This window comes from Phaethon aethereus, assembly GCF_964289735.1.
Source record: "Phaethon aethereus genome assembly, chromosome: 3".
Classification (NCBI taxonomy): domain Eukaryota; kingdom Metazoa; phylum Chordata; class Aves; order Phaethontiformes; family Phaethontidae; genus Phaethon; species Phaethon aethereus.
The window spans coordinates 51676206-51690678 of NC_138576.1; the positions used below are offsets into that span (position 1 = coordinate 51676206).

General features: G+C 46.7%; 1 protein-coding gene across 1 annotated transcript in view; it reads right to left on the reverse strand.

Moving 5' to 3' along the window:
- Positions 1 to 14473, reverse strand: part of SCML4 (Scm polycomb group protein like 4) — a gene marked incomplete at its 3' end in the record, with an annotated part of 46690 nt that overhangs the window by 15119 nt on the left and 17098 nt on the right. The gene's annotated exons all lie outside the window — the stretch shown is intronic.

The window sequence follows — 14473 nt, forward strand, 5'->3', positions numbered from 1 at the left end:
CACGGATGACTGCAAACCATTGCTCTGGTTCCTCTCCTCTGCGTTGCACCTTGCACACCATGTAGGAGCTAAGTACCTTGCTTTTCAGACTCTTCCCAATGAACAAAATTTTGCGCTTAGAGACCTATTTTGGAGACTTATATTTCCCTTTGCTTGGGGGTCTAACACAGAGGTATGAGGCAGGTCTAGCCACAGATTTTGCAGTACACAGAATTTTTTTGCGAGTTCCCCTCATACTTAGTTCCAGATTCATCTTGCTTTGCTGTCTGGACTGAGACCTCCATGTCTGTGTCATTGTCCTCCTCTGGCCAGTCCCCGTCTCCTCCCAACAGGCCTTGATATCCAGGCTCCTTGCTACCTGCCTTTTTTGTCTTCACAAAAGATAAGTCAAAGATCTTCCTCCTCATTCCACTGCTGTTCTTCCTGCAAAACCAGCCCTCCACCCACCCAGCCCCAGGACCCTTTCCTCCACCACCATCACCACCACCACTGGGATACAAGCAGAAACCTCTCTGAGATCCACACCTTCACATAACCCCTACAAATACTGGCAACCTGTGCTTCAGAGATTCCCACTCTTACTGGGTGAAACAAGGTGTTAACATCTGGCGGGCAGGGAGCCCCTAGATTAAGAAAGTGCCTGTCATTGCTCCGCGACGTTTCTTTGAGCTGTTGAAAATGCCACTTTCCTCATCATGCATACTTTCCCTCCAGAGACATCCAAGTGGAGTGAAATTACCCCCGTGGTGTCGCACATCTCCTTTCCTGCCTGAGCAACGCTCTCCTCCTGACATATTGTGTAGCTTTATGAGTAACAGGAAGAATTTATGCTGCAATTTATGCTACAAGACCCAAACCCCATCGCTAATAGATGTTGAGGCTGTATATAATAGAGTTTTCCTTTTAATTTACATTTTTACTCTTTTGCTTTGAAAAAAAAAACAACTTGGCAGCTGTGTACAGTAGTTGATGTTAAACAAACATGATTTAGTTTGACAACTCAAATACTCAAAAGTTGTGCCACGCCAGCATCCTGGCTCGTGTGTCAAGCCACAGCACAGATTTTTGTTACATGATTGCCTGACTTTTCATATTCTTGCTGCTGTCTTTTAAAACTTTGTCCCATTCTGAGCCAAAGTTGGACTCACCATAAGGCAGATCTGAAGGACAGCTGTAATGTGACGTTTCCTCGCTTTTGGGCACTTGCCTCTGCAACTGCAAGTAACTTTCCTTTAGTGAGACTTTTTTCCCTTAGATAATTTGGATTCTTACAGCATGCATTCAGGTATCCTGCTGCTTTCTGCCAGGGATTTCTGAGCTTGATTCTCACACAAATACAGATAGAGTGTAATTCAGTTGAATTCAATGGAGTTCAGCTAGTGTAACACTAGGAAAAGAGAAATGGGAATAGAAATGGGAATCAGACACTCTGAACCTTTCTCCCTAACCTCCAACAGATGCCAAAATTATATAGCAATTGAGCTAAATACCTTACTTTTCAGACTCCTCCCAATAAACCAAAGAAAATCCAATCAAGCCTCCTCATTCAGAGGAATTTAATTACTGTGTAGAACACTTGCAATAAAAGCCTCTTACTCATAAAGACGACAGCTCTTTCTGCAGCATCCTGCCTGCACCGCATGGAATAATTATGCCTCTTGTGAATCATTAACTCTTTATTCCAGGAAAAGAATGGTCTTTTAATATGATTACAATATAAAGAAGACACAGTCTATCAAAACAACAAACAGCATGTTAGAAAAGCCCTGCTAAATAAATGGCATACAGCTTTTATTACTATGGATATAAATTACTCCAGAATTTGTGAGCAGACACCAGGGATTTTTTGACTGATGTCAGACCCTCTCGGTAGTCTGTGTGAAATAAGACATGTGTGGGTGAAATTCCCTCATGGAAGGACACTATGACGAGGAGCCAGACGCCGTCACTTCTGTCCCTGACCCTGCCTCAGACTCTGTTCTTGATCTAGATCAATTTATTCCACATGTCTCTGCTTTGGGCTCCACAATGGGACTAATGTTGCCTATTGCCACAGACCAAGCAGGAGCCTCCACCCATTACTGTTTGAAACGTGCCCCTGTGGAAGGTGCTCTGGGAATTTGAAAGTCATATTCATGTCTTCATTGGACAGAGGGGAGCAGGGATCATTTCAAGCCGCCAGGTTTCTAAGCAAGCCTTTTAATAGCTCCTGGTCTTCAAGTTGACATGAGCAGTCAGTAGATTACAAGAGCAACTCATCAGTCACCTCCTCCTGACCGAAAGAAGCTCATGATGAAATGCAGGTCACAGTTAGATTAAGAAAAAGGAGACTGTGCATTCAAGTATGTGTGGTTACAGGTTTTAAATCATACATTTTTAAAAGGTGGTGTTCATCTTCTGTGCTCCCTGCTGAATGTGGGCTACTTCGTAAAACTGCACGAGCTGATGCACCTTTAGCAACCCTATGTCCATGAGCCCATGCCCTGCAATGGTCTGACCACCCCCAGGAGAGGCCCATGCATGGGAGGGAAGAGGCAGGCAGGCCCAGGGGGCTTTCAGGGCACAGAGGGATCCATTATGCTCGTGAAGGGTGACACAGTCCCTTGTGACACTTCAGGGCAGGAGAAGACATCGGCATTTCATGACCCGCCTCCCAGCAGCAGAGAAGGAGGTGAATGTGACTGGGGACAGTCTGTGTGGGTTCCCCAAGGATCAGTCACACCTGACCAACCTGATTGCCTTCTATCATAAAGCAACTGGATTTGTGGGCAAAGGGAGAGCAGGGGATGCCATTTTCCTTGACTTTAGCAAGGCTTTCAACACAATATTTTTGCATCCAAGTTAGAACATTACTGTTGGGATGAGTGAGAAACTGGCTGGATGATTAGGCTTAGTGGGTGGCAATTAATAGGTTGTATGGAGGCCAGTAAAAAGTGGGGTACTACAGGGGTCTAACCTGGCATCCAGATTTGGTCTCTGCAATACCAGCCACAGACAAATGGGTGAGTTCAGTGCCTGAGGCCTGGAGCACTTGCCCTGTGAGGGGCAAGTTCCTGGGGGAATGGGGCTTGTTCAGCCTGAGGGAGAGGCAGCTTGAAGGTAAGAGCCTAACAGCAGCCCCCCATGGAGAGGTCAGCAAGAAGATGGAGCCAGGCTATTCACAGTGGTGCATGGCAGCAGAACAAGAGACAACAGGCAAAAATTGAAACGAAAATTTCAGAGTTGGGGTTGTTCAGCCTGGAGGAGAGAAGGTTCCAGGGAGACCTTCTTGCAGCCTTCCAGTACTAAAAGGGGGCTTCTAAGACAGATGGGGACAGACTTTTTAGCAAGGCCTGTTGCAATAGGACAAAGGGTAATGGTTTTAAACTAGAAGAGGGCAGATTTAGACTAGATCTAACTATTCTATGATTCTATGATTCTATGATTCTATGATGTAAGGAGAAACCTTTTCCCCATGAGGAGAGTGGGGCTGTGGCAGAGGTTACCCAGAAAGATTGTGCAGGCTCTGGCACTGGGAGTTTTCTAGACCCAACTGGACAAAACCCTGAGCAACCTGGTCTGACCTCATAGTTGACCCTGCTTTGGGCAAGGAGTTGGACCGGAGACCTCCTGGGGTCCCTTCCCACCTGAATTCTCCTCTGATCCTATGACTGTTGTCTTCTCCACTTCAAGAAGCAGCCAAAGAGTGTGGGAGAGGATCGTGGCAAGGGTTCATGTGAGGGTCCCAGGGCCCCTTACAGTGGCGCAGGAGGCAACAGGAGGGACAGGCTCCACTGTCCAAAACCTACAAAAGACTGTGGAAGCTCTTTGTGTTCGTATTTCTCCAGCTCCTTGTTAGTTTGTACCACAGAGAAACTGCATGAGTTAGGGCTCCACCAATGATGTATATAAAAATATCTGCGTTTTGTAAGCTCCCAGAAGGCCTTGTAATGCATACGGCTTTCACAGCTACTAATCCCACTTTGGCCAATTAGGGAAAAACATGTTTTCTAAGACAATAGAAAAAACCATGACTCTCTATTGAGGTTTAAAATGCAACAGTTTCATAAATCTGTAGCTTAACCCATCTGTATTCTGCTGCATTTCCATATTTTATTTTCTAGGTAGTTAGCAGAAGGGCACACACTAGTGAGAAATTAGTACACAATGTTTTAAAGCAGGATTTATGAGAAAGATTGTTTGAGCCTTTGCTTTGAGCACAGTAGCCTCCATTACAACTGTTCACCACCCTGAGATGCTCAAGCCATTTTGGCATTGCTGTCCTTTCCATGAAAGGTCCACAGGCAACTGGATTGAAAAGCCCAAGGCTGTTAGATCCAGCAGACCTTAAAATGCATCAAAGGAGGACAGAAAAAAACTAATTGCTTTGCCAGTTTAAAAATGCATATTTCTTTAGCTGAGTTTCTTTAAAGTAGCAGCCTGTATGGTTCCTACCCAAATTCATGAAGGTGGATCACCTCAGAGTTAAAACAGTGTGACAACTTGCAACTCACATCCCAGCTCTGCTGCAGACCTCTGGCGTGACCTTGGTCAGGTTATCCATCATCTCTGGATCCCAGTTCTCCATTAAGGTGAAGAAAAATACTTGTTTTGTCTCTCACCTCTGTAACATGTCAAGTCTTTTGCCTTGGCGGTCTCTGTATGCCACTGCAGCGTGCCACGTGGATGTATACTGCATGTGTGAATGCAGAACACATAACAGTGGACCTTTGGTAGTGTCTGGGAATAGAGACACTCCAGAAAGGCAAAAAAATTATTAGGAAAGCAAGTGAAAATCAATTTCAAGTCAAGCAGGAAATGAAGAAGAATGTATACTCAGGAAAGATGATCCTTAGCTGACATTTTCCTGAGCAGGTCTAACCTCACAATTTTTCTTCTTTATCTTAAAAAAACCCAAACAAAGTTATTCTGCTAAAATCTCTTCTATAGGTGAAAGCTCTTTCTGCACTCCAGAGTCCTTCTCTAGTCTGCCTTCTCCCTTCTCCTCCCGGGCCAAGCACAACTTGTGCCGCTTTCCTCACCTGCTGCTGCTCCCACATCACTTCTCGTGTTCCAGCCCTCTCCCCTTCAGCTGTCGCAGGCTCCCTTCCCTCACACCCCCCACCTGCTCCTCCCTCTGTTCTTCCCCATCATCTCTTCCTACTGCTTCTTCCACCATATTCCCACTACCTCGACCTTGCTGTAACGCTGCTTTCCCACACCAGCAGCATCACCCTTTTCCCATTTTGCCAGCTATTTTCCTATCATCTCCCTTCTCTATTTTCCCTCCTCCCGCACCACTGACCTGCATAGCCATTTCTTCCCCAGGCTGTTCCCCTTCCGTCTATCTCTCACTCTCATTCACCCAGCTTTCCCTTTCCTGATGTCCCCATGCCTTTCTCTGGGTTCATCCCCAGATTGACGCTTGGGCAGCAGAGCCCGAGGTCAGGGCAGTGAACTGGGACCAGGGTCCCCATTCCCAGTTAACAGGCCATGTCCTGCATAGCCATGGAGTGGCTGCATCGGGGTGAAGGTTGCATGGACAACCGATGGAAACCCACGCCCCCACCTCTCAGCACGCCGGACACTGATCCCCAGACCAGGCAGGTCCTCTTTTACACATCAGTAGCTTCCTGGGACAACTGCCCTTCCTTCTAGGCCAATATTTTTGCGTAATTTCATAACCTTTCACTCCACCACCTGCAATGCTCGATCATTTGTATTTGCTCTGATTAAATTCCCCATTAACGTCTTCTCCTCACAGTCAATATAGATTTCTTTCCTTCTTTCTTTTCTCTGCCCCCTCCTTCCTTTTTTGTGTCCTCTCCTATTCCTCATATCGCCTAGTGATGGGCTTTGCCCTCTGACCCTTCCCTGTACCTTTTTAAGTGCTACCATATATTTTCTATAATGGGTTGACCAGATGTGAACTCCATATTTTAAGTGGCATGATATCATAGCGTCCTCAGACCTCTCGTCTCCCCCAGCCAGGGACAGCCTTTTCTAATCTCCCAGTCGTTTTGAGAGGAGCCAGTGACAGTATCGAAATCCTGTTGAGAGACTCCTTGTACAGTTTTCTCTTCGCCTGTATTTTATAGTTCCTGAGCTTGGCTCCAGCTCCCCGCACAAGGATGGCATTTGCCTGGCCTGGGAGGCAGTGGCGGGCACACAGTTTTAAGCAGTTGTGGTAGTTAGAAACCCTGCATCTCAGCCTTCATGGAAGGAAAAATAAGAGTGGGGAAGCACAAAAAGCAAATGCAGAAATGCAGAAGGAAGTACTTTAGGTGAGTTTAACCATCAGTTCTATCTAGTGTAAGCTGGAGAGGGAGAGAGCAGAGAGATCTAAATAGTACTTAAGAATGTGAAAGATATGCCTTGGTTCTGAACTGCTATCTTCTGTTTTAACATCAGCTCTTAAAAGATTAAAAAATAACTTTTTCTGTGTCTGCCAAACAGCCCCACACATTTCTGTGCAGTCAGAAACAGACTGTGGGCCTTATCTTCCTTGTAGCTTGAGCCTGCATACATCTATCTAAAGATAAGAGCTTCCTATGATGGATTAAGACTTTCCGGCTCTGCCTGCTGTGATTTACTCTGGGATTACAGCACCAGCCCATTCCTTTTAGCTCCATTGCCCATCCAGACATGCAGCACAGTGAAAATATGATGTCACCCCTTAGCAGGCATTTCTACACCATGTCAGCACCGCTCTCTGGTGCACGCACCTGCACCCCGCGCAGCTCGGCAAGGACCTTTTCCACACCAGCCCGTGGCTGCCACGGCTTGGCCGGACAAGGAGAGCGTGACGGGGAACGACGGCTGGTTCGTGGCAGCGGAGCCAAGCTGCTCACGGCTCGCCAAGGCAGAATGACACAGAGACACGTCCCTGAGGAGCCACAGCATCCCTGAGGCTGTCGCAGAGAGGCAGCGAGTGAGCAGGCAGCCCAGGGCATCCGCTGACAGCGGCTCAGGGCTGTCACGCCTGCGTTTTTCAGTCTATGGGATAACTTTTGCACGGGTTATAGGAACACACAATCGCATCCATGGGGGATAAAAAAAGAGGGGCACTAGTCAGTCGGAACAGGAAAATGTAAATAAGCCTTACCCCCTTGTGAATGTAGATATTATGAACGCTGAAACCATGGTCACACTGTGGAGATAAAACCTGTAGTGAATTCTCCAGGGTTTATTCTGAGGCTTTACTGCACCATGTATCATCTCGCTGTGCCCTAGCTGCTAAAAAATATTTTGCGGTAACTGAAATGCTGAATTCCCCAAGGAGAAGCTGCCAGTCAGTTAACATAAAGAAGCTAAATTTTTTAGAGAATTTTCCAAAATCCAATGTTGTCCTGATTACAAGGACTTCAGCACAGGCAATTTTTTTTTCATTATTTAAACAATTTCCCTTGAGTGTTTGCAGCCCAGACAACAGCCACATTGTGTTTAATGCTGTAGAACCAGGGAATGAAACCAGCTGGGAACAAATCAACATGGTTTTATTGTCCAAACTGAGTAAAAAGGTAGAGTAAATTCACAAGCTAGCTGCTGACAAATACATTAGATTTCATAATGAAAGGTGCTCTTGTGTGTAAATAACCCATCGAGGATTTTTGTTTTTTAAGTGCTTGGGGATGATTGAGTAAATGTCTAGTGTTGCAATGGAGAGGTTTTAGTCCCATCTTACAGCCTAGGCAAATGGTTTAGGCACTGCATAGCCACGAGTGAGGGCGAAGGGATTTCAATGACATAGGCATCCAGCCCTTAGAAGAAATCTTCCTTTGGTCTCTTCCTCCTGATTTCAGACCTGCTCCTCCATTCTCTTCCCTTGCCTTTGTATTACACTAAAATGTACATCATGAAAAGGAGATTTATCAGGGTGGTATAGTTTTGTGTCTTTGCACAGCAATAGTTCTGCACTGGCAGAGGGAGACGGGAGAGGCTGTGATCGATCTTTTCTGTCTCCAGCTTCTAGCGGTACCTAGAGGGGTTTTTCTATCCAGGTACTTTATAATGCACTCTGTATGCTTATAAATCAGCATTGATAAAAGTCACAAAAAGCTGTATATAGAATAGACTAGATGAAAATGACTGTGGTATTTGAAAATTTCAGGGTGTTATATACTGGGATTCTCTGCAGCTGAAGTACTTAGTGCATTTCTGTTCTGATACTACTGTGATGAATCTCCCTGAATTATATTGCTTTAGTACTGGCTTAAAATATTTAACAGCAATTCTTTGTGTGAAAAACAAATAATTTGAGACACAAAAAGTCAGATGTCTAGAGCAAAGTGCAGTAACTGCAGAATAAGTTGCGTTTGCCCATTAATAACTAATAATCTCATCCAGAAATTAGGTAGAGCACCTGTAAAGCATGAGCCTATACATGTGTTTATCCGTAGGTATAAGATCTTTATTATAAAGTCTTTGCTTCCTTTCTCCCTGCCTAGTGCTGCAGCTCAGCTGGACTTTCTGATATTTCTCCTGGGGTTTCTTCTGCTGTATAAATACAACATAGCTGGGCCCTAAAGCCGTAGTTCCCCTTCACAAATCTGTTCTTTTCCTGCCTTCTCCGCCGCTGCTTCTGACATCCATGGCCCACCTCAGTCCCAGCAGCTAGCAACTCACCAATTCCTCTTTCTTGGGTCTTTTTATCCCCTCCTCTTCCCGTGATCCCACAGAGCCAGTTTCCCTTCACATCGGTGTGCTGCACTGTGCCGTGCCACCGGGAAGCTGGGCTTGCCCCAGGACCCCATCCCAGGACTCACCCCCAGCCTCACCGCATTTTCCTTAACTTTGGCTTCTCTGCTGAAGCCTCGCAAGCCACTGCTGCCTTTTTGTTTAAATCACTTCTGTAACCTTACCTCTTCCATGAAGGAACCCACCATAAAGTACCTGATGCCCCAAACCTCCAGTTGCAGCTTATTTTCAGTGAGAGGTGGGGACGCATTTCTCTTGCCCAGCTGCTTGCACCCTCGCCTTGCACCCTCACCCTTCTCATTGCTGCCCACCGCCAGCACCGTCCCAGCACAAGCACTGAACTGCTTCCATTATTCTCTTAACTGCTTTAATCTCCTGCTCTGCACTCATTTTGCCAACAGATGAATTCTTCTGGCAGGTGCTGCATGTTACTACTTTCCAAAAGGCACTTTGATATATTCTGCATAATTACTGCAAACAAGTAAGTCCTAAGGAGCTGGGGAGTGCTGTTGATTAAACAGGGGCCAAGACTTTTTGAGAAAAAAATGGATGTTTTATTTCCATGGAACTGGAAATGCCATTATGGGGGGGGGGCCCATTTATTTTGTAGTGAACTAGAAAAAGACAGAGATAAACAGAAGGTAAAGACAAATAAAGGAAGAAGAGCCTTTTAATCTTTTAATCTAAAAGGCTAAAAAAGAGAGCAACATGGGGGAGGAGAAAAACTGAGCTGAAAAACTGAAGAAAATCCAAGCAAAAATCAGTAACGCCCCCTGAAAAAAGTTCTGACTCTGCTTTGAAACATGTCAAATGGAAACAGTTTAAACACAAGACTCCCTTTTCCCCCCTTTCAGCTGGCTCTGCTTCCTCCCACGGAGGAGCAAGCCCAGGCCCTGCCGTAGGTGCCCCGTACCAGGCAGTCCCAGAAGCAAGAGTCCTCTCTTCCAGAATCACAAAACATGAGCAAGTGTCCATCTCCCTTCCAAAACATTTCTTGTTTTGTCTTTCACTTACTAAGTGCTGGCTTTGCTAACTCTCATAGTCCCCTCCACTGCCATAGCCAGTCTTTCCATTACCCTGGCTGCGACAGCAACCCAGCAGCAAGGAGCTACACATCTAACTGCCCGTGGCTTTCATGGGCTGTCAGAGCCTACACCGACACATCGCACGTGTCTCCCAAGTGATGTTGTCTCATGTGGCTTGAACTGGCACGAGGTAAGGATCCTGAGGATCATCTTCTTTCCGCCTCGCATCTATGAAAAATCTGATGGGTCATGCCGGCTAATGCATGCGGCACTTGGATGGGGGGTAGGTTTTTCATCACCAGTTCTGGCCTGTGGCCTGCTGATTTGACTGCTTGAAAAATGGGTATATTGGATCACAGGTGTTGCTATCAATATTTTAAAAGTTTAGGAATGGAAATTCCTGTTTCAACTTTAATTTAAGCTGTTGAAAATCAAAGCCCGGACTCCTAACTTCAGACATCTCCTAAAGGAATCATATAGCTCTATGGAAAAGTCTTAATCAGCTAAAACAAAGTTAAAGGTAAAAATGAAGCTAAAACAGAGTTACAATCATATGATTTACCTAACTGGGCCTCTAAAAGAGTGTCCATGCTTTCCTCCACACGACTGCACATGTAAAGCTTGAATTAAATCCTTATACCCAGGGGTATTTTTTTCTGTAGTGGATATGATCTCATCCATCATGCTTCATGCATTACGCCCATCATTTCATCCACTTTTCTTACGCATACCCTTTGATATGGCAAAATAAAGCATCTTTTTTCCCTTCTTTAAACTCTATTTCATAGCTTAGCTCTGTCTTCCAACCTCCACAGCTGCAGCCCAGGCAATCTCCAGCACTGCCAGTGCCTGTGCCGTGGCTGTGAGCACATCTTGGACTGAAGGACAGAAGAGCCTTTGGGCTTCTCCTCATCCGCTGCTGGGAGCAGAGTGCCTACCCCCCCAGGGCACAGCTTTTCAAAAGGGATGGATTTTTTTCCACCCCTCAAGACTGTGGAAGTAAAACAGCCTGGCAGAAGGCGGGAAGGAGGATTTCCCTTGGGCTGACTGCTGGAGGGATGTCTGCTTATAGCTTCATTGCAATTTCATAAAGTTAAAGGAACAGAAAGGGACTCTCTCTTCATTTGGGGGTTAGCAAAGAGTAATCACACGGCTTAAAGGTCAGAAGGGTCAATTTATCCAATTCTGCCAATTCTATAGAGTTTGGGCAAATTATATCACAGGTGGATTTCATCTCTCCTATCCCTCTCTTATTTTCCTTCCTGCCAGCATCTTGCCCCTTAGCGTACATTTCATGCTAAAGCTTCTACTCCACCCTCATGAAACCCCTCCACAGGGACATTCCCTGACTCTCTCTTTTCTTTCACCCTCCTGCTTTTACTTCCTACCTGTTGTACCATCCTAAACTGTTCCTGTCCCTCCCCAAGTTTCTGAATTACAACATTTCTGCTCTGTCACAGAGTTACTACCCTGGACACCTCATGTCAGGAAGCCAGTCCTGGGGATGGGGCTCCAGCTGCAAGCAGGACCTCAGTGTGGGGGTCCTCGGTGGGATGCCCTGCCCTGGCACTGGCTGGGTCGGGTCTGGAGAGCGAGGAGGCACCCAGCCTGCTGGTGGATGCACAGACTCATGCACACACAGAAGGAAGGAAGAAAAACCTGCAGCCATCCCACCCTTTCTCTGCTCTGCTTCAGGCTCTGCCGTCAATTCAAATGCCCCAAAGGCCAGACAAACTTTTTATATTAGACCTTGCTGTGGCTGGATGGCTCGTGCAGTTCCTCTGCTCCCTCTTTAAGAGTGACCTTAATATTTTATTTATTGTTTAAAGGATAATGTTCATGGTAGAGGAATATATGAGGCAATAAATGGCCTTTGCAGGTAATTAAATGCTGAAGAGAGCCGAAGCTATTGATAGCCGTAAAAGCCATTTATTCTGAGTGTGCTGAGAAGCCAGGAGCACTGTTCCTCATAGCATGCAACAAGACAAGATTAAACAAGCCACGGTACTAGAAAGGGGAAAGACAACATTTTTCTTGCCCTCTCAGGGCTTGAAATTTCTGAGCTGCTGTTTATTTGGTGCTTGGAACAGAAAATATTGATTGTAATAATATGTGGTTTTCTATCATGTTATTCTTTTTTTCCCAGCTGTTTTAGAAGGGCTTTGCACATGGTGGCAAGAATTATTGCCCTCCTTGGACAAAGGCTCAAATAAAGGCAATGACTTGCCCACACAATCAATGGGAAAGTCTCTGACAAAATCCAGCTCCCAGCCTAGCGTCTTGCCTGCTAGTCACACTCTTATAGTGCATTGTTATCACACTTCTCATACCAACTTTTCACAGAATCACAGAATCATTAAGGTCATCAAGTCCCACTATCAACCCAACACCACCATGCCCACTAAACCATGTCCTGAAGTGCCATGTCCACACATTTTTTGAACACTTCCAGTGATGGTGACGCCACCACCTCCCTGGGCAGCCTGTTCCAATGCTTGACCACTCTCTCAGTAAAGAAATTTTTCCTAATATCTAATCTAAACCTCCCCTGGCGCAACTTGAGGCCAAGTTTTCAAGTGCTTGTAGATAGGAAGAGCCCCCCTTCCTATATATAGAAGCACTGATATAGCACAGGGTACCTCTACCTCCTGCTGTGCTTCTGTTCCATATGGGGCCCTGCCTCCAGCCACTGCCACAAGAAGACGTGCTCTTCTCCTGTGGACAGTGGTAGGGGACACCATATGGCATCTACACATACAAATTTGACTTGGCCATGGGGAGAGGAGCAAGGCTGGAGACCTTATTCACAGACCTTCTTGTCTTCCCCTCTGATGAGGACAAGGGTACAGGGTGGCCACAGGAGTCCTTGCGTAAAGAAAGATTTGCTGCAGCTACATGCAGACATGCTCTGCGTGGAGCACAGCAATTGTCCAACAGCACAAAATAACCAAAAGCCAAGGTCCAGGACAGAAAGGGTAAGAAAAGGATTGACTGAAAGGGGAAAGAAGATGCTTATCATGTTTGATGCTTCCCACATAAGAAGAATTACGTCAATTTCTGTGCCCACCATAACGTTGGGAAGAAGTTTTATAGCAAACATGCTTTCCTCTGAAAAATAACAGTCTAACATTGCGTAGATGCGTGTCAACAGTATGTAGGTGTTCCAGAAATGACGTTTTCCCATGCTTCCATCCAAGCCTCCATTAACTCAGCATGAAAGCTGAACGCAGAGAGTGTGGATGGAGGCACTTCACAGGATTTCCGTTGGCTTCCCATCCATGTAGCCCTGGCACACTTCACAGCATTTTCTTCAGAGTTCACTCAGATCTTGCCATCATTTTGGTTGAAACTGCACTACCACTCTCATGGAAAATTCTGGGGTGCAGGTCCAGAGGCGATTTGAACCCAAGTGCTGTGGGGACAGGTAACATCTCAGGATTTGCTGTAGTGCAGACCTGAAGCTGGGCACTTCCTGTATGAAGTCCTGGCAGTCATCCCACAGCTGCACCCCACAAATTGCTCTTATGAGCCAGAAAGTCCCCTCACAGCTGAGAAAGAGCCGTGGGATGTGCCCGCAGATGTGCCAAGACAAGGCAGGGAAGCCACTGGCGTTGGAGGAGGGCTGGAGAGGGACCCTCGCCCCATGTGTGGGGCCGCTGGGTGCTGGAGCGAGAGGGGTTGGCAGGGCGGGCAGAGCGTGGGGGCTCAGGTGTGGGGAGGGTGATGCACAGCCAACGAGGCTCATTGCAGAGGCTGCTGCTGGGTACAGCCTGGTGAGTGCGTGCTTCTTGGGTGTGTAAAACATCGTTGTAAGAAGTGATATATGCATAGATCAACAAATCCCACTTGGCCTGTACACAGCCATTAGCATCTGGCAGTTTGCTGCGAGCACAGGTGAATAATGGCTTAGGGGCATGTGCTTGGGGGCAAGGTTAAAAGGTGACTCTTGTATGGTGTAAGTGGATTAATATGACTGGACACGATGCTGGCTTCTCCTCTCACTTCTGCCACTGTAAATCAAGGCTAACTGCACTGTAGTCAATACATGTATTAAATTCATTGGTACACAGGGGCTGAAAAGCACATGATTTTAAAAGAAAGAACATCTCAATTACAAGCTGGAGAATGGAAACAATGAAAAATGTGGCTGCTTTGCATGGCTTCCTGTGGTGCTTTATTATGGCTCTGCTCCTTCCGTGCGAGCTCTATCCCAACAGGCGCCCTCGCAGACCCGTCTGCGAGAAGAGCTCCTACTGTCCTCCTTATTATTGCCACCACAGGGACACCCTGTCTCTGTCCTGTGTGGCAGAGGTCCCCCTCTGCTGACCTTGCTGCAGAGGCACGCGGGCTCCGCAGGAGATGGAAGGAGATTTAGGCAATGCAGCATTAAACACAGACTGAGCGGCTCAAGCCCCAGCGCCTAAAACTGTGGTTATTCCGCCGGTGCCGACGTTGTTGTTGAATACAGCCTGACATGATGAACAGGAATATTAGGTATCTGCCTGGCTCTGGCAGAGCACAGCGTGGAGGGTGCGAGGCCATCGCTCTGGTCCCTCTGCCGCACAGCCACGGACAGACAGCGCCTGAGCTGGACGCAAGTCACCCCGGGGAAGAGTCAGCTTTTCCCCTCTCCAAAATTCCCCATCTCGAGGGCTTTATGTGGCAGAGTTAATTTCTCCTCCCGTACCTCTTTGTGTGCGCTCTGGGGCAGAGCAGTAAGCTTGTAGGTGGGTTTTCCAGACAACAACCCGCTGCACTGAAACAAGGCCCCG